Source organism: Lithobates pipiens, unplaced genomic scaffold, assembly GCF_037356315.1.
Source record: "Lithobates pipiens isolate NorthernLeopardFrog02 unplaced genomic scaffold, aLitPip1_a1.2 Scaffold_13, whole genome shotgun sequence".
Lineage (NCBI taxonomy): Eukaryota > Metazoa > Chordata > Amphibia > Anura > Ranidae > Lithobates > Lithobates pipiens.
Window position 1 is genome coordinate 302,848,162 of NW_027507718.1, and position 21,531 is coordinate 302,869,692.

Sequence of the window (21,531 nt, forward strand, 5' to 3'; positions counted from 1 at the left end):
TTGTCATATGAAAAGATATAATAAAATATTTACAAAAATGTGTGGGGTGTACTCACTTTTGTGAGATTCCATATAATTCCTAACTGAATGACATTGATTTGTTAACCGACCGCTGCAGGCTAATATATGTCGGCACAATGCCAGCATTGGGCAAATGGGCGTACCTGTATGTCCCCTTTAATTGGCGGGGCTAGCGGGTGCGCACACACCGCCTGCCACATACAGGGGGACCGTGCCCATGGGACCAGCGGACTCAATGGCCGCCGGTCTCCGGTCGATTGTGCCACGGAGCCGCAGAATGGGGAAGTGCCTATGTAAACAAGGCATTTCCCCGTTCTGCCTTGTGTTATGACAGAGATCACTGCTCCCTGTCATCGGGAGCAGTATTCGTTGTCGTGTGAGTTGTAGCCCATCCCCCCCCCCCCCCACAGTTAGAATCACTCCCTAGGACACACTTAACCCCTTCATCGCCCTCTAGTGGTTAACTCCTTCCCTGCCAGTGTCATTTACACAGTAATCAGTGAAGTGTTTATAGCAAAATTGTGCCAAAAGTGTCCGATATGTCCGCCATAATGTCGCAGTCACAATAAAAATCGCAGATCACCGCCATTACTAGTAAAAAAATAAAATAAAAATGATATAAAACTATCCCCTATTTTGTAGACACTATAGACGCAAACCAATCAATATACGCTTATTGTGATTTTTTTTTACCAAAAATATGTCGAAGAATACACATCGGCCTAAACTGAGGAAAAAAATAGTTTTTTATATATTTTGGGGGGATATTTATTATAGCAAAAAGTTAAAAATATTGTTTTTTTCCCCCCAAATTGTCGCTATTTTTTTGTCTATAGCACAAAAAATAAAAACCGCAGAGCTGATCAAATACCACCAAAAGAAAGCTTTACTTGTGGAAAAAAAAGGACGTAAATTTTGTTTGGGTGCAATGTTGCCCAACTGTGCAATTGTCAGTTAAAGCAACGCAGTGCCGAATCGCAAAAAGTGCTCTGTCGGGAAGGGGGTAAAATGTTTCGGGGCTGAAGCGGTTAAAGCACTGCGCATCAAAGGTGAGAATTTGTATAATCCAGGTCAGGCAGTATGAAAAAAAAGGTGCAAATTCGAACATCTTTACCCTTTTAGGTTGTACTTTATACCATAGTGAAAAGAATAACCCAAAATAATAATTCACATATCGCTCTTTATCGTTTTGTCTGTTCATACCATGGCTGAGTAACTTGGGTTCAACACCGTGTTTTATCACACCCTGCTCTTCGCATGTTTTTTTTTTTTGTTTTGTTTTTTAGTGCAGTCTTTTTTTTTTTGTTTCATGAACAATAAGAGACCAAAATTTAGGCTGGCCATGCACGGTGCAAATTTATTTATTAATGCAGTTGTCTTCTCCCGGCGGGGGTGGGCAGGGGAAGGATATAGCAGCCTCCAGCGATAATCACAAGAGAATTGGGCAGGCTGGTTGTTCTCAATTTGATCGATCGATAAACATGGTACATTCAACTTGCCCATTAACGGTTAGAATCTCGGCCTGCTGAACTGGCAAAAATTAGAACCATGTATAGCCGGCCTTACAGTTTTTGAATTAGGTTTTTAAACAGTGACACCTTCTGCCATTAGATCATGGGTGGAGCTTGATCAACCAACCAGCTTGATCAATCAGCCTTTTATGAAGATTTAAATTTCATAAATGATCTCAGGGCACAGTTGTGCTGAGGGTCACATCTGCATGACTTTTAAGATGGGAACATACATATTTGTCGCTCAGGAGTCGATGCGCATGCCCAGCGGTCACGATGATCCACGTCCTGTCAGGGGACTAGAGACAGATTGTGTGTTCCTAGTATATAGGAACACCGATCGGTCTCCTCCCCTAGTCAGTCCCCTCCCCCCACAGCTAGAATCATTCTTTTATAGCACCGATCGCTGTATAAGTGTCACTGGTCCCAAAATAGTGTCAAAAGTGTCCGATTTGTCTGTCCCAATGTCGCAGTCATGATAAATATCACAGATCGCCGTCATTACTAGTAAAAAAAAAAAAATGCCATAAATCTATCCCCCAGTTTTGTAGGTGCAAAAACTTTTGCGCAAACCAATCAATATATGCTTATTGCGATTTTTTTTTTTTTTTTTAACAAAATATGTAGAAGAATACATATTGATCTAAACTGAGGAAAAAAAATGTATATATATATATATATTTTTTTTTTTTTTTTTTATTGGAATATTTATTTTAGCAAAAGGTAAAAAATATTTAGTTTTTTTCCAAATTTGTCAATTTTTTTGTTTATAGTGCAAAAAATAAAAACTGCAGAGGTGATCAAATACCACCAAAAGAAAGCTCTATTTGTGGGGAAAAAATTATAAAAATTTCATTTGGGTACAGTGTTGCATGACCATGCAATTGTCATTCAAAATGTTACAGCGCTGAAAGGTGGCTTGGGCAGGAAGGGGGTGGAAATGCTCTGTATTGAAGTGGTTAAGATCGGGCATTATCAACCATTGTGTTGACCCGCCAAACTCATCACAGCGTTCTGTATTTCTTTTTTCATTCTGTAATGGCTAGAGAGCTCTTGATGACTTTGCAGCTAAGTAGATGGTGAATATAGATTTTATTTCCTGTGGCAAGCCACTGTAAATGCCTGTAATTGGATGGTTCCTGATGGAAGCTTTATGGTTTCATAATTAAACATGATTGGAGTTATGGGATGGTAAGCCTCAGGCAACTGCATGGAACAAAACCCAAGGTTAATTTAGGCCTACAGGAGACTGCTCAAAAGTGCTGCAATTAGAGACAGTCAAGTGCTCCTGGTTGCATGTCAAAGGAAACAAATGTTTTTGTTTCATTTATGTGACACATAAAGCATGTTTTATTTATCTTTATGACTTCATCTTAAATGACCGAATGCATTAAATGATATGATACAGCAACATATCTTGGTATAATTTGATGTACTCATACATATAAATTGACTCCTAAAACCATATCCAGCAATAAGTAAATCAAACGAATCCCTTTCATGACTAAGCCTATTTTTGACATTTGGTGTTTACAAGTTAAAATCCGTATTTTTAGCTAGAAAATTACTTGGAACCACCAAACATTATATATATATATATATATTGTGAGGGGTTAGCTTGGCAGCGGGTGTGTGTGACCCCCTGGATGGGTTCACAACACAAAACCAGGCACAGCAGACAGCGTTGTAGGTGCAAAAAACAAAAGATGCGGTTTATTTATGCTACATGCAGTGATACATATAACAGCCAAACAAAAATAAAACATGAAAATAAATCCTGGTCAGCTTGACCTCTAACTACACACTTAGATTCCCTGTCTAACAACTGAGTGCAGCCTTGTGCTGCACCAGTCCCTGTCACTGTTGTAGAGGTTTGCCACACAGGCATTAACTCACCGCACAGAACAGAACAGATATCACACTCCCCAGTCTATACAACACAAAACTGGTTCCAGGATGGAGCATCTCCCTAAGCATGCTGGGGTTTTTTGTAGAGGTCTTAATGAGCCCACTTACTTCAGCTGGGCTCATTAACTCTTCCTCTCTAATTGTAAAAGTCTGCATAAAGCCTGAATCTAGGGCACACATATTTCCCATCCTGGATACAACCAGGTGACTTTACCTGCGTGCTGCCACAATATATATATATTTTTTAGCAGAGAATCTAAAGAATAAAATGGAGATTGTTGCAATATTTTATGTCACACGGTATTTGAGCAGCAGTGTTTTAAACACAACTTTTTGGGAAAAGGGACACTTTTATGAATAAAAAAAAAAAAAAGTAAAATTAGCCCAATTTTTTTGCACAATGTGAAAGATAATGTTACACTGAGTAAATAGATACCAAACATGTTGCGCTTTATAATTGGGATCCCTCCTTTGCACTTCAAAGTATTCAGATTGGCGTTTTCGATGATTCTGAATACTGTATTTTTTTTAAACTGGCGCCATTGGCAGCCGAGTAAACGGGAAGTGACGTCATGGCGTTGCTTCCGTGTTTACGATTAGGAGGCTGGAATGAAGCCACTTACGGCTTCATTCCAGTCCCTCCCTACCCTCCAAAAGCGGCGGATTGTTCATCGGTGCTCCCCATTGAACAGGAGCCCCGGTAAGAGCGGCGGGAGGGGGGTCTTCCCCTCCCGCTCCTCCGGCATAACAGCCGAGCAGCTTTTAGCCGCATCGGTTGTTATGGCTGTTAAGCCGATCGCCCGTCCTGAAAAACAAAAGCGGGATGATGCCTGCAGCTGCGGGCATCATCCCGGTATAACCCCTGGAATCCGAGTACGCACATCTGCGTATGCTCAGCAGAAAGGGGTTAAGTTTCTTTTTACAAATTCTGTGGTCTTTGGGGGTTTTATGTCAGAGATGATGAAATCTTTTTTTATTTTTTTGTTTTGGATAGAGTGTGCAAGAGTTAGTGAATTTTTTGTTGGATTTTTATTGCTGTTTCTGTTTGACCTTGGGAGGTTCAAGCTCTGTTTATTGGGGAATCCAAACCTTTGCAGTTGTTACTGAAGGTGAGAAAAAACTCTAGATGGAAACACCTGTTCTAAGCATGAATTTCCCCTCAATTTAGAGTGATTTCCACTCTTTTCCTTTTGAAAAAACAATACCCTTGCTCAACTGGTCAATTACTGCATGGATTATTGGGGTCGGTGCTCGTAGCTAGAACGTGTGCTCCCAAAACAACAGTCCATAAGAGATGGTAGCCGGCAGTTGCTGGCTACTATCTCTTATGGACTGTTGTTTTGGCAGCACACACACTTTTCCTTTTGCTTCCTTAAGGAAAGGAAGTGGCCCCTTTCACACAGATGCTCCAATCATGTCCTCCTATTTGTTATTGCAGGCTAACCCAATCTGAACCTCTATTCTTCTCTATGGAATGGCGGGTGTAAACAGATGTGTCCATTTACACCCGTCTACATCCAGTCTGATCTGATCTGCCAAAAAGAGACAGCTGGGGATCCTCTTCTGTCCAGTGGTTTGGATCGAATGGCAGTTGGGTATAAACAGGCAGGCAGTCCGTTTACAACAGGCTGCCCATAGAGGAGAGTGGGCTGTCATCCACCTGCTCAGTGGGGATTAGCGGGCACTGGGTAGTTTCCCGTCTGAGCAAGTGAATCACAGCTGGTGTCCACCCCATGTGAAAGGGGCCTTGAAAAGAACAAAAATCCAAAAAGTGTTTTGGCTACAGATATACTTTAAATAGTATCCGCCAGTTTTGACCTTATTGCAGGAGTACACAATAGCTGCCTGTTACTGTGTAATCTAGATAAAGCCTTTTTCTTCAATATATTAACCTCTTCTCGACCTGTGTAAGACCCCTTTCACACTGAGGCACTTTGCAGGCGCTATAGTGCTAAAAATAGCACCTGCAAAGCGCCCTGAAACAGCGGCTCCATTCACTCTGCCCATGGCCTTTCACACTGGAGCGGTGCACTGGCAGGGTGTCAGAAAAAGTCCTGCCAGCAGCTTCTTTGGAGCGCATTAGAGGTGGTGAACTCACCCTTGCCCATTGAAAACAATGGGGCGGTGCTGCTATACCACCGGGAAAGTGCCGCTGCAGCAGCATTTTTTGGGCGGATTTAACCCCTTTTCAGCGACCGAATAGTGCTGCTAAAACGATGGTAAAGCGGCGCTAAAAATGGCGCCACTTTACAGCTGACGCCCGGGGCAGCTCAGTGTGAAAGGGGTCTAAATGTGGCCAGCATCAGTTGTTGTTAGCGATCTGTGAAGCATCTGACACTACATGTATTCAGCTTCAGTTAGGGTCTGTGTTGATCAGCTTTTGTTGATGTCAAGAGGGTTTTGCATACCCATACAAGTATATAGAAATGCAAAAATCTACTTAAGGGCTGGTTAACGAGGGTTTTGCACAGAGAAGCCTTGATTTTCCTCTTCTGGGGTGTCCCACCATCGCTCCGGACCCCTCTCCTTCATCGGTGCCCCCACGGAGAGCTGCTTTCCCAGGGGGCACCCGTGCGGGCACGCTCCCGAGTCCCACTGCTGCGTCCATTGACACAGACAGCGGGACTTGGTCCCTCCCCCCTGCTTCTTTGTCACTGGATTTGATTGACAGCAGCAGGAGCCAATGGCTATCAATCTGTCCAATAAAGAGAGAGACAGCAGCTGAAGCTGCTGGGCTCATGCCCATCGCTGAAACAGATCGGGCTCAGGTAAATAATAGGGGGGGGCTCTGGGGGGCAGCTGCAGCAAAAGAGGTTTTTCACCTTAATGCGTAGAACAAACCTTGAGCCTTTACAAGCCATTTAATAGTAGGTGTGAACAGGTTGTGGCGTCACATGGCAGGGCTGAATTTTTTTGTTTTGCAAGTGTACTTTCAAACATATGCTCATAAACTTTCAATTATTCTGACATTTTTATTTGTATGTACGTGTTTTTGTGCTGATGAGTACGTTGTCTATGTTATCAGCCATTTTAGGCTGCAGGTGACAATCCTACTAAGAGTCCATTCACACAGGGGCAACACGACTTCCAGTGAGACTGGGAGGTAACTTGGACATGACTTGTTTATGAATCACAGCACGACTTGAAGCAACTTACAAGGCAACTTGAAGTTGCCTCCAGGACAGGGAACTTTGCCAGTGGCCAATCACATAATAATCAGCTCTGTGGGAGGGAGGGGTTTGCCTAGAAAACTATTTTTACTTCCTGGAAAGTTGCTTCAGTTAAGACAGGGGATCAGACTTGGAGGCAAATTCCATTGAAATCAATGGGTACAAGTTGGCTAGAAGTCAGATTGAAGTAGTACAGGAACCTTTGGCACTGCTCCTGGTTTTACATTAAGACGGCTCTCATTCACTTACACTGATTTTATCATGTTGCATGACTTGAGGCAACTTGGGACGACTTCAAGTCGGATCCAAAGTTGCCCCTGTGTGAATGGGCTCTAAGGGTGGAGAGAACAGGACACAATCCTAAATTACTGCATGAAAAGTCAACTGTGTATAAAAAATAAATGTTATACACAAGTTACCAGAATATGTTCCTGTTCTGATTCACGTTTCCTATAGGCACCAGAGGATAGGTGAATATGTAGTCAGGATATTGCGTATTTATAATCATTGTCACCATATTGTGTGTACTTTGATATGCATGTTTAGTTGAATGGATTAGGATGGAGGCAGTTTATCTCAGGAATAGGGCTGCAACTAACGATTATTTTCATAATCGATTAGTTGGCCGATTATTGTTTCGATTTTATCGGTTACTAACCTTTAAAAAAAAACGTAATTTTGCTGCAATTTGCATTTTTACATATTTTTTTGCCCAATTTGTTATTGGGCAGATTAAAAAACACAAATTGTGTTATTACATGCTTTTCTGCAGCTTCTCCATTGAAGTATATTGAACCAAAAAAACAAAATAGCACCATCTTGCGTTAAAAAAAAAGTCCTTGTCTTTTCCAAATACGCAGCAGCTGAAAAAATCATGGATGTGAACACGTCCCATAGGAAACCATGTAAATGAACTGTGTTTCTGCCAAAAAGCACCAAAAAACACAGAAGTGTGACCCAGGCCTAACATAATGGGGTTAAAAAAAACAAAAATTAGTACAAAAAGTATCTGTAAGGGGTTCATTTTTTACTATGGGACAGTGAAAGTAATAATGTTAGTGGCCGATTAATCGATTATGAAAATTGTAATCGATTATTTTCATAATCGATTCGTTGTCGATTAATCGATTAGTTGTTTCGGCCCTACTCAGGATGCATAATACCTATTAATCAGTTTTACATATATCTTTGTAAATATTATTCACTGCTTTTTATATTGCATCATATACATTTTTTTTTTTCAAATTCAGATTTACTGACTCTTTAAATCACAGGGGTGGTATAACTAAAGCTGTGTAACCTTTTCCCCTTTCAATCACTGGTCATGGGGAAGTCCTCTTCAGCGTCTGGTTTCGCTTAATTGATGTTAGAGCATGTTTGAAAATGTGCCATCCAGCCAAGTATTCCAGCCTGGGTATTATGACTGTGCAAAATGAAAACTAAGTCAAGCAGTGTATTGTAACAAACATTTCTGTGTCATGTAATTAGCTGCAAAAATAGTGGTTGGTCGGCACACATTCCAAGGGAGTCACAGCTGCCGCACTAATGTATGTGTATGCATGCAACCTTTATGTGAGTGTTAAGTTTTATGTCTGCAGACCGTAGCAAATATATGTTTGTATCTTTGCAATTTAGTCAGCACAGCTGGCAGGCCTATGGTACAGAACACCTGCTCACTTTAGTGCTACTGATGAGGACCATTACACACTTGCCCAGTTTTGCAAGTGTGGCTGTAAACTGAGATATTTGTGACTCGCTTGTGTATGAACTCCATTTTTAAAGAACGGTTTTACTTTACAGGGAAGTAAAAGAAAATAAGTCATTTTCAATGCATGTGTTACTTTTTTATCATCCTACCTAACAGGTTATATACACTTGAACATCGGCTGGCAAGGAAGTATCTTGGAGTCCTGTTTTTTTAATAGACCTAGTTCACAATACTATGCATTATGGATAATTGCACTGTTCACAATTTTTCAGGCCAGCCAGAAAACGTATAGAATGCTACAGTTTTGTTGAAGTTTCCTGTAGTTCTAGACATTTATAGGAGGAAAAAGAAAGGATAATGTAGCACACAGTGCACTTTCTGAACTCTAAAAAGAGATATGTTTAACTTTAATCCATTATAGAAGTATAGGCATACCCAGCTTTACATACCCTCACTTTACGTACACTCGCTAGCACGGACACATTAACGTCTATGGGAAATCTCGATCAGCTTGACATGGCACTGCTCCTGGTTTTTAACATTGGCGTCTTTGGGAAATCTTGGTCAGCTTGACATGGCACTGCTCCTGGTTTTTAACATTGGCGTCTATGGGAAACCTTGGTCAGCTTGACATGGCACTGCTCCTGGTTTTTAACATTGGCGTCTATGGGAAATCTTGGTCAGCTTGACATGGCACTGCTCCTGGTTTTTAACATTGGGGTCCATGGGAAAACTTGGTCAGTTTGACATGGCACTGCTCCTGGTTTTTAACATTGGTGTCTATGGGAAATCTTGGTCAGTTTGGCATGGCACTGCTCCTGGTTTTTAAAGTGGTTATAAACCCACCAAAAAAACAAACAAAAAAAAACTGCAAGACAAAGGCATAATGAGCTAGTATGCATAGCATACTAGCTCATGATGAAATACATACCTTAGATCGAAGCCCCGTGCATGGGTCCCAGAACGCTTCTCTGGCCGGGGCTTCTATCTAAGGTAAGTATTTCATAATGAGCTAGAATGCTATGTATACTAGCTCATTATGTCTTTGTCTTGCAGGTTTGTTTGTTTTTTTGAGTTTACAACCACTTTTAAAACCAGGAGCAGTGCAATGTCAAGCTGACTAAGATTTCCCATAGACGCCAATGTTAAAAACCAGGAGCAGTGCCATGTCAAGCTGACCAAGATTTCCCAAGATTTTGACCAAGATTTCCGAGGTATCGCGGACTCTGGTGCTGTGATTGGCCAGAGCTGCTATGATGTCACTCCTACACATACGCATTGGGAGCCGACGGTAACAGCACATCCTTTGAAGAAACAGCATGCTTGGTCTGTTTCTTCAGTGCGCATGTGCCGATGACATTGCACATGCTGATACAGTGGATATCTCTTAAAACGTGCAGGTTTAGGAGATATCCACAGTACCCACAGGTAAGCCTTATTATAGGCTTACCTATAGTCAAAAGTGGTCTGTAAATGTTTACAACCAATCTAACATTGGCATCTATGGGAAATCTTGTCCGCTTGACTTGGCACTGCTCTCGATCCATAAGTGACAGGGACACCAAACTTGGGGAGCACCAAGAGGGGACCCAGGACTACAACATATCCAATTTTGGGGTCTATCAGCATGGCTAGGTAATCAGTCATGCCTGTAATTCACTATTGCAATGCAGTACATGCATTGAGAAGTAATAAAAGGTATTTCTTCACTTTAACTACATTTTTGTTTTTACATACATGCTCTGGTCCAATTGTGTGCTTAAAAGTGTTGAAAAAATCACAAAAGGAGCATACTTTGGACTTTTCAGGTGCTGAATGGACTAATGCCCTGTAGACACGGTCAGATTTTCAGACGGAAAATGATTGATCAGATTGTGTTGTCGGAAATTCTGATCGTGTGTGGGCTCCATCAGATTTTTTCTGTCAGAATTTCCAACACACAAAGTTTGAGATCTGGATCTAAAATTTTCCGACAACAAAATGTGATTGTTTAAATTCCGATCGTGTATAGACACTTCCAACGCACAAAGTACCACACATGCTCAGAATAAATTACGAGATGAAAGCTATTGGCTACTGGCCTCTTTATAGTCCTGTCGTACTTGTTGTTCGTCACCTCATTCTGAACGATTGGATTTTCCGACAACTTTGTGCGAGCATGTGTATGCAAGACAAGTTTGGGCCAAAATCAGTTCGGAAGAAATCCGACTGAATGTCTGACCGTGTCTACAGGGCATAACAGTTGAAATCTTTTTTAGATTCTTTATTAACATACAATTAAAAAAAATATATAGATATGCATTATTTGTTAAAATACAACAATAATAAAAAAAATCCAGAATTCCATACACAGTGGACTCCCATATATTTTAGTTCTTTTCATGTACAGTATCTAATAAATAAAGGGAGTCCTAAGACCACCTTCTTGATTCCTCAATGTGTCCTGTGGGATTGACCTGCTTCCTCCCTAGGACTCCAAGTCTGCGGGGGAGCGTACTGGATGAAGAAGATGGAAGCAAGAGCTATGCAACTAAGGCATAGCTCCTCCTAGTGAATAGCATACAGCAATGGTATACTCAAGTTAGAAAAAGAATCTCCACAATATGACCCCTGACTAAAAAAGGGAGACAAACTGTCAGTCCAAGATACACCAGGAGAGAAAAAGAGATGACAAAAGGTGGGGTGAAAGTAAGAATATATAGATTAGAATGTTCCAATCTGAATATTAAAAGGATGCAAGACCACTCCCCTCACAAATTATAGGGTCTACCCATAGCTGGTCCATATGATCCCTTTTGTAATGTATGCCTCTGCCCCTGTCTCAATCACACATTGCACAAGGGATCATCTGGACTGGCTATGGGTAGACCCTATCATTTTTGTGGAGAGCTGTCTTATGCCGCGTACACACGACAGGACTTAAGTCCGGCAGACTTTCGACGGAGTTCTGACAGAGTTCTGACGGACTTTCCGAATGAACGGACTTGGCCACACACAATCACACCAAAGTCCGACGGATTCGAACGTGATGACGTATGACTGGACTAGAATAAGGAAGTTCATAGCCAGTAGCTGCCCTAGCGTCGGTTTTAGTCCGTCAGACTAGCACACACACGAGCGGATTTCTGGGTCCGGCAGAGTTCTGTCGGAAAAATTTGAAGCATGTTCCATTTCTAAAGTCTGTCAGACTTTTGCGAATCAAAAGTCCGTTGCAGCTCACACACGATCGAATAGTCTGCCGGAATCATTCCGTCAGACTTTGGATGTTGAAAAGTCCGCTCGTGTGAACGGGGCTTTAGACCTGCCTACTGTCAGGATTCATCTTTTCCTGTTCTATGATGAGAAAATATATAAGCAACACCGCGCTTAGTGGTTAACGCTAAAGTCACCAGTTCAAATTCCAAGTATGACACTGCCTGCATGGAGTTTGCATGTTCTCCCTGTGCCATGCGTCGATTTCCACTGGGCACTCCAGTTTCCTCACATACTCCGAAGACATGCTGGCAGGTTAATGGGCTTCTGTCCAGACTGTCCCTAGTATGCATGTGTATGAATGAGAATGACCTGAGATTGTAAGCTCTTTAACCACTTCACGCAAAACGACGTACCCGCACGTCTCTTCTTTAACGCTACAGTAAATACCAGGGTTATGGCAGTTAAAACCACACATGTGAGGTATTGCTGCGATTGTTAGAGCGAGAGTAATAATTATAGCTCTAGACCTCCTCTGTAACACAAAACTGGTAACCTGTAGACATTTTTAAACGTTGCCTATGGAGATTTTTTATGGTAAAAGTTTGTCGCCATTCCACCAGCAGGCGCAATTTTGAAGCATGACATGTTGTTTTATTTTTTAATTCAAAAAAGTTCATTTTTTCCAAAAAAAGTGGGCTTGTAAGACCACTGAGGAAATATGGTGTGACATAAAGTATTGCAATGACCGCCATTTTATTCTCTAGGGTGTTAGAAAAAATATATATAATGTTTGGGGGTTCTAAGTAATTTTATATTAAAAAATAATAATTTTAACTTATAAACAACTAATGTAAAAAAGAGGCTTGGTCCTTAAGTGGTTAAGGGCAGAAACTGATGTGAATGTATAATATATAAATTGTTGGCACTACATATAGTAAGTATTGTACGTTAAATAAATAAAAAATAAAACTTCAACCACAACAAGAATCTGATGGGGTCTAACCCTCCTCTCTCTAGCCAAAAAAAAAAATGCTTTGATTAAAATTCTACTATAAAATATCTTTTTTAACCACTTGAGGACCGCCGTATTGCCATTGTACGTCAGCACAATGGCACAGGCAGGCACAATCACGTACATCTACGTGATTGCCTTCCAGCGGGTGGGGGGTCCGATCGGACCCCCTCCCGCTGTTTACGGCGGTCCGATTCGGTCCAGGAGCGCTCCGTGATGAGGGGATGGCCGTTGGTTTTCGGCCACCCCCTCTGGATCGCTCCTGGCCAATGAGAAGCTTCCTCCCCTGTGTATTGTTTACACAGGAAGGAGGAAGTGATGTCATTCTCCTCGGGGTGGTCTTTTTGACCGGACTACGAGGAGAAGAGTAAAAGTAAGTGTGCACCAACACTACACTGACATGTAGGTACACACAGGCACACAAACCCCCCCCCCGATCCCCCCCCCCCCGATCGCCCCCCGATCCCCCCTCCCCCCCCAGTCACAGTGTCACTGATTGCATTGATCATTTCTTTACTGATCAATGCATTCAGTGTCAGTTGTGACAGTAAAAACTGTCAGGACAGTTAGTGTTAGGTCCAGGGTAGCCCCCTATCACCCCCCAATAAAGATTTAACCCCCTGATTGCCCCTAGAGTTAACCCTTTCACCCCCTTTTGCCAGTGTCACTAAGCGATCATTTTTCTGATCGCTGCATGTGTCGCTAGGTAGCTAGTTATTTTTTTAGGTTCACCGCCAGGTTTTTATATCGCTAGGTACCCCGATATACTACCCAATAATGTTTTTAACCCCCTGATTGCCGCTAGTTAACCCTTTCACCCCCTTTTGCCAGTGTCACTAAGCGATCGTTTTTCTGATCGCTGCATTAGTGTCGCTACAGTCGCTAGGTAGCTAGTTATTTTTTTAGGTTCACCGCCAGGTTTTTATAGCGCTAGGTACCCCGATATACTACCCAATAATGTTTTTAACCCCCTGATTGCCGCTAGTTAACCCTTTCACCCCCTTTTGCCAGTGTCACTAAGCGATCATTTTTCTGATCGCTGCATGTGTCGCTAGGTAGCTAGTTATTTTTTTAGGTTCACCGCCAGGTTTTTATATCGCTAGGTACCCCGATATACTACCCAATAATGGTTTTAACCCCCTGATTGCCGCTAGTTAACCCTTTCACCCCCTTTTGCCAGTGTCACTAAGCGATCGTTTTTCTGATCGCTGCATTAGTGTCGCTACAGTCGCTAGGTAGCTAGTTATTTTTTTAGGTTCACCGCCAGGTTTTTATAGCGCTAGGTACCCCGATATACTACCCAATAATGGTTTTAACCCCCTGATTTCCGCTAGTTAACCCTTTCACCCCCTTTTGCCAGTGTCACTAAGCGATAATTTTTCTGAACGCTGCATCAGTGTCGCTAGTGTCGCTAGGTAGCTAGTTATTTTTTTAGGTTCACCGCCAGGTTTTTATAGCGCTAGGTACCCCGATATACTACCCAATAATGGTTTTAACCCCCTGATTGCTGCTAGTTAACCCTTTCACCCCCTTTCACCAGCGATCACAGTATAAGTGTCACTGGTGACGCTGGTTAGCCAGTTAGTTATTTAGGTTCCCCGTCAGGTTTTTATATAGCGCCAGGGACCCCCATATACTACCTAATAAAAATTTGAACCCCCTGATTGCCCCTAGTTAACCCTTTCACCACTGATCACCGTATAAGTGTTACGGGTGACTCTGGTTAGTTTGTTTTTTATAGCATTTTATATTCAAATCCGGAAGGCAGTGCTTGGTTTTCGGGGTCCCGTACGTGGCTAGGCTCCCAAAAAGTCCCCCACATGTGGTATCCCCGTACTCGGGAGAAGCAGCAGAATTTATTTTGGGGTGTAATTTGACTTCTGCCCATAGCATGTGTGAGCAATATATCATTTAGTGACAACTTTGTGCAAAAAAAAAAAAGTTTGTAATATTCCCGCAACTTTTGGCAAAATATAAAATATTCCATGGACTCAACATGCCTCTCAGTAAATAGCTTGGGGTGTCTACTTTCCAAAATGGGGTCATTTGGGGGGGTTTTGTGCTATTTTGGCATTTTATGGCCTTCGAAACTGTGATAGGTAGTGAGGAGTTAAATCAAAAATTTGCACCCTTAGAAATCCTGAAGGTGGTGATTGGTTTTCGGGGTGCCGTGCGCGACTAGACTCCCAAAAAGTCCCACACATGTGGTATCCCCGTACTCGGGAGAAGCAGCAGAATGTATTTTGGGGTGTCATTTCACATATGCCCATAGCATGTGTGAGCAATATATCATTTAGTGACAACTTGGTGCAAAAAAAAAAAAGTTTGTAATATTCCCGCAACTTGTGGCAAAATATAAAATATTCCATGGACTCAACATGCCTCTCAGTAAATAGCTTGGGGTGTCTACTTTCCAAAATGGGGTCATTTTGGGGGGTTTTGTGCTATTTTGGCATTTTTTTTTTTTAAACTTAGAGTTTTATTGACATTTTTCATAATACAGAGTTGTATACATGCAGTACAAGAAAGAGGGTGTAGTTGCAAATCTTCGTGTAAAAGAGAAAAAGAAAAAACAGAGGAGAAGAGTTTGGATACATCATCGTTTTCGTTAATAGCGATTGATAGTAGGTCTAACAGCAACAGTGCTAATATATCAAGTAAACATAAGATAACAGAGATACAACTGCTCTTGGTAGGCCTAGTGGCCAACTCATTTGGGTATAACACAAGATACATACGTTATGTAAAACAGTTATAAAGATTGTGATTAATCGGTTTTATCGTATAGTAAACAGTTAGAGTATAACACATATCAGAATTATACGTTAAACAGGTTTGGTGCCAAGGGTTATGATAGTCGAGTACTTCTCGGATCAGTGATCCAAGGTTCCCAGTCCCTGAGGAATTTATTCTTTGAGAGGTGAGCTTTGGAGAAATTGTGTTCCAGTTCGAAATTGGAGTTTAGAATGGAGATCACTTCCCGGAATTCCGGAGGTTGTATGGACTTCCACTTACGAGCGATAGCCAATCTTGCGGCTATTAACATGTGGGTGGCTATCGTTTGTAGCTTTTTGGGCCAAGATGGTATCGTTAGACCTAGAAGGATATCTAAGGGTGTCAGATTAGAGGTAGCACCGTTAAGTATTTGGAGAGCGTTTCGAACATGGGACCAAAAGTCTTTAAGTGATGGGCAATCCCACCAGATATGGAAAGGCGTTCCTATGGATCCGCATCCCCTCCAGCACAGAGGGGATACATCTGGAAAGAACCGTGCAAGTCTGTCGGGCGTGTAATACCAGTGATGGAATATTTTTTGTAGTGTTTCCCAGTGTGTTGTACAGCGAGAGAGCTTAGCAGGAAGAGAGAGAGCTTGGAGCCATACATGGTTAGGTGGGCTGCTTGGAACGTGTTTATACCACTTTAAAATACTGGTTTGTAGCGGGTCATCTGAGGATCGGGAAAGCTCTTTGTAAAAGTACGATATGCCCTTGCATGTGAGATCGTTCGAGGTGAAATATGCTACCGTGGCATGCAATATTCCGCGGTGGTGAGACCATTTAATTTTGTTAAGTAAGGATCTAACCCTTAAATATATATAGAAGGACTTGTGAGAGATTAGATGAGTAGATTGGAGCTCTGCAAAAGATTTTAGCCGTGAGGCGGAAAATAATTTCCCTAGATCCGAGATGCCCGCTTCAATCCAGGGTTGTATGGGAAGGTCAGGTAGTAGGAGGGTCAGCGATTGAGTAGGAATACGGGGCAATAAAGAATGTGGTATGCCTGTCGATATTTGTGAAAGGGATGACCATACTCTGATGGAGGCAGATACAGTGTCTAATGCGAAATGTCGAATTCCAGGTGCAAGAATATAGGCAGATAAAAGTAGTTTGGGTTTGGTAGGTAGTACTTCTGCTTCTATCTGTGCCCAGTTAGATGCGCTAGGTGTATGCCACCAAACCTTAAGTTGTTCTAGAACAACCGCTTTGTAGTATAAAGTGACATTGGGAACTCCCATACCTCCTTTACAGATGGGAGTTGTGAGGATTTTCCTATTAATCCTGGGTTTTTTACCTTGCCAGATAAAGGCATGGAGAATGGCTTGAAGAGATCTCAAGTGCACCGGTAGGAAGGGTATCGGGAGAGTGCGGAAGAGGTATAAGATGTGGGGGAGCAGAAACATCTTAGCTAGCGCAACCCTGCCAGCCCATGAGACAAACGGATGGTTCATCTCACGCGATAATTGATGGAGCTTCTCTGTGAGGGCCGAGTAATTAGATCGTAGAAGTTGTGTACTGGAGGAAGTTAATTTGATTCCCAAATATGTCAGAGACGCAGAAGTAGACCAGGAGAAGGGTGAGATTGTGGATATATGTTGGACCGTCGATTTGTCAAGGCCTAGGGCTAGCATCAGAGATTTGCTGTGGTTCACCTTATAAAGCGAGATAGCACTAAATTGATCTAGTATTTGTTGAACTACTCCCAAGGACTGTTGTGGATCGGAGAGCGAGATTATTACATCGTCTGCGTATAGTCCTATTTTATGTTCTACTTGTCCTATTGTGACCCCTTTGACGTCCGTGTTGGAGCGAATGTGCTGGGCTAGTGGTTCCATGATCATAGCGAAAATTAGAGGGGAAAGAGGGCATCCCTGACGGGTACCATTAGTAATAGAAAAGGGATCCGAGATGACTCCAGATGTCCATACCCGTGCACTAGGGGACGAATAAAGGCATAAGATGGCTTGCAGTAATTTGTCGGATATGCCAAATTTACGTAGGACAGCTTCTAGATATAGCCAATGAACTCTGTCAAACGCCTTCTCTGCATCCAAGGAAAGGAGCAGAGAAGGCGTTTTGTTGTGTTCTGTCCACTGAATAATGTCAATAAAGCGACGAGTGCCGTCCGAGGTTTGCCTTCCAGGGATGAAGCCCACCTGATCTATATGGATCAGTTGAGTCATCACCGTGGAGAGTCTAAGAGCCAGCAGTTTAGCGTATAATTTGGTGTCTGTATTTAAGAGTGAAATAGGTCTAAAGTTTCCCGGAGTATCCGAGGGTTTACCCGGTTTGGGTAGGGTCACTATAAGGGCATTCAGACACTCTGTAGGCATTGTGCCAGAGGAAGCATATTGATTAAATGCGTTACAGAGATGAGGGGAGAGGATGTCATTGTAGTGCTTATAATATTCATTAACAAAGCCGTCAGGGCCTGGTGCTTTATGTAGTGGGAGCGATTTAATAGCTGCTTGTACTTCGGTGAGCGAAAAGGGGGTGGATAGGTCTTTCAGTTGAGTCGGTGTAAGTGCTGGTAGTTGAACTGAAGAAAGGAAGGCGTTAATAGAGTCGGTAGTTATCGGGGGGTCTGATATCGTCGTTTGGAGGTTGTATAAGTCCGAATAGAAAGCTGCAAATGTGTTGGCTATATCTAGGGGATTGGTCATACGTGCACCTTTGGAGTTTAGGAGGTATGGTATTTTGGCCTTGCGTTGTTGTTTTTTTATTTGTTTAGCTAAAAAGGCTCCAGATTTGTTGCTGAAGGCATATGAGTTCAATTTTAGTCGTTTGATGTAATAGTCAAATTTGTGGTTCAATAATTCAGTAAGTTGTTTTCTATAGTCACGAAGGGAATCTAGCAGTGTAGTGGTGGGATTGGTTTTATGGGCTAGTTCCAGGGATTTAATGCGATGTAATAACTGGTCTACTTCTGCGTTTCGTCTTTTGCGTTCTCTAGCTCCCAGTTTCATAAAAAGCCCTCGTAATGAGGCTTTGTGCGCCAACCAAATTGTAGCTTGGTTGTCTACCGATGCACAGTTGTGCTCGAAGTAACTCCTAATCTCGGATTCTATTTCCTTTTCGTAAGTAATATTGGTTAACAGGGATGCATTCATTCGCCACACCGAGTGGTTAGTGGGGCATTGGGGCGGGAACAGGGTCAACGAAATTGGTGCGTGATCTGACCATGTAATCGTGCCAATATGGGCTTCTGAGGTGGACAATAGAGCTTTTTTGTTTGTGAGGAAGAGGTCGATCCGAGAGTAGGAGTTGCCTGGGTAGGAGTAAAAAGTGTAATCACGCTCAACATCGTGTGTGCACCTCCACGGGTCGTATAGATTTTCGTTGGTCATAAACGCGGAAAGGGCGGAGGAGTCCTTCCTACTTGGATTGGTTGTGTCTAGCAAAGGGTCAGGGATGTCATTAAAGTCTCCGCATATGATTAGGGAGTCATGCTGAACCAGCTGTAATTTGGACCTGAGACGTTTGAAAAACTTCTTTTGAGAGGTGTTGGGCGCGTATACATTAACTAATGTTAAGACTTGGTTATCAATCGTTGCAGTTAGAACGATAAACCTTCCCTCCTCATCCGTGTCAACGTGATGTGGGTTGAAAGAAATGTTGGAGCTAACAGCTATCATTACCCCACATTTCTTTTTAGTGTGGTTAGAGAAAAAGTAGTGTGAATAATTTTTTTGTGTACATTTGGGTGGATTATGTTGCGTAAAGTGCGTTTCTTGCACACATACAATGTCAGCTTTTTGTTTACACGCTTCCTTCCAGAGGAGGTTTCTTTTGAAGGGGGAATTAAGACCTTTGGCGTTGAGGGAAACTATTTTAATTGGCATGGCGGTCAATTATGAAATAGAGTTGCACAGATGTTGAGCGCGACCACAGGTAGAATAAGACAGTGTATTATAATCCTATACAGTACAATAATTTATGATGATAGTTATGACTTACATCTTGTAAAAACTATGAGCATTAAGATTACAATAAAAGAGACAGTTCAAATGGGTTTAGAGATGTCGGTATGTTGAAGAAGCGAACGGCATCAGGGACTGGTAGGTCTTACAAGAGTCGTTGGGCACCAGTAGTTAACAAAGTGGTGAGACAGGGGTCGGGGGGAAAAATGGGACTCAAAACAATAAGAAAATAAAAGAAAAAAAAAAAAAAAAAGGGAAAAAAAAACTGGTAAGTCAAAAAAAATATCCAGGTGACAACAGAGCAGGTTACCTTCAAGGAAACAAAGGTTTAGGAAGGCACCTAAACAGAGTGTGCTTGGCACACTGTAATTCAGCGGGGGGGGTGAAACTGAAGAAGACGCCCATGCAGGCTTCATGTAGCTGGGACAGTGCTTGACGTAGAGGGCCTCAGGTTTTGTTGGACTTGTTTAATGGTCGCCGAGAAGGAGGTGGGGAGTCCTTCGAGTGATTTGTTGAATTGTGTGACTTCGGTCGGAGAGGAAGTAGGCCCCAGTTAGTTAGCTTCTTGTACCCGTCCTTGGGTGACAGGATAGGAACCACTTTTTGTTGGTAGGTGACTAGGAGCTTGGTGGGGAATCCCCAGCGATAAACAATATTATGCTCTTGGAGTAGGGACGTGACCGGTGAGAACGCTCTGCGGAACTCCATGGTTGCGGGGGACAGGTCCGCGAAAAGCGATACTTTACTGTAAGGAGCTGGAAGGGGTCTCAGGTTCCTGGCCGCACGGAGGAGTTGTTCCTTGACCTGATAAAAGTGGATTCTTGCTAGAACATCTCGGGGTGTATCATCTGGGAGATGGTCCGGTTTCGCAATTCTATGCGCTCGGTCGATGGTCATATCATGAGGAGTAAGGTCAGGAAGGAGAGTGAGGAAAAGGTGGTGCAAGTACTTTGGCAGCTCGTTAGGCAATACGGTTTCAGGGATCCCTCTAAATTTTATATTGTTACGTCTGGACCTGTCCTCGAGGTCTGCGAGCTTCAGCTTTATCTTTTGTATCTCATCCGTGTGGTGGTCGTGTGCGTTGAGGAGTTCATTGTGAGCTTTGCCCATGTCTGAAAGGTGATCTTCCATTATGTCTGCTCTGTCTTCCAGGCAGTCTAGCCTGTCATGTGCTTGAGAGAGGGAGAGCTGCAGCTCCCTGTGGAGGTCTTTCTGCAGAGTGAGCAGCATAGATTTTAACATGCTTTCAGACACAGGGTTGTCAGTCACTGGAATGGTAGCCAGGGTAGACAAAGGGGTTGAGGTGGTATGAGTAGGTCCAGAGTCAGGGCCATGGTGCTTCTTAGCAGTGGGTGCTTTGTGAGGAGAATTACAGGGGGAAGAGGCCAGTCTCTTACCTCTCTCTTGCGGAGTGTCCCCTGCGTATAGCGGTGTATGGGGGAGGCTGTCCATCTCCTCAAGATCTCCTCTGCCATCCCTGTCTGTGCCAGGCCGGTCTCCCTGTGGATCGAGCGGCTGCGAATTGTGCGGCGCGGGGCCCGTGTGCAGAGCGGCCTGGTCGGCGCCATCTTGGCTCCCTCCGTTCTCCATGCGGCCGAAGAATTCGGTCATTCGGCGCGGTTGCGGCGGAGGATGGCGGCGTCCGGGCATGCCGCCGAGTGTCCCACGACTTCCCCGCTCTGTTGTGCGAGAGAGAGTCGATCAGTTGCGCTGGTGTAGCTGCGGAAGCCTGCTGTGGAGCGGAGCTCTGTGATCAAGCTTCCATCTTGCTCCGCGGCTAGCCACGCCCCGCTATTTTGGCATTTTATGGCCTTCGAAACTGTGATAGGTAGTGAGGAGTTAAATCAAAAATTTGCACCCTTAGAAATCCTGAAGGTGGTGATTGGTTTTCGGGGTGCCGTGCGCGACTAGACTCCCAAAAAGTCCCACACACGTGGTATCGCCATACTCGGGAGAAGTAGCGGAATATATTTTGGGGTGCAATTCCACATATAACCATGGCATGTGTGAGCAATATATCATTTAGTGACAACTTTTTGTAAAAAATTTTTTTTTTTTTTTTTTTGTCATTATTCAATCCCTTAGGACAAAAAAAATAAATATTCAATGGGCTCAACATACCCATCAGCAATTTCCTTGGGGTGTCTACTTTCCAAAATGGGGTCATTTGGGGGGGATTTGTACTGCCCTGCCATTTTAGCACCTCAAGAAATGAGATCGGCAGTCATAAATTAAAAGCTGTGTAAATTCCAGAAAATGTACTCTAGTTTGTAGACGCTATAACTTTTGCGCAAACCAAAAAATATACG

The 21,531-nt window shown here is 43.0% G+C and overlaps 1 protein-coding gene across 1 annotated transcript in view; it reads left to right on the top strand.

Moving 5' to 3' along the window:
• Nucleotides 1-21,531, top strand: part of AFG2A (AAA ATPase AFG2A) — a 595,306-nt gene that overhangs the window by 313,235 nt on the left and 260,540 nt on the right. The gene's annotated exons all lie outside the window — the stretch shown is intronic.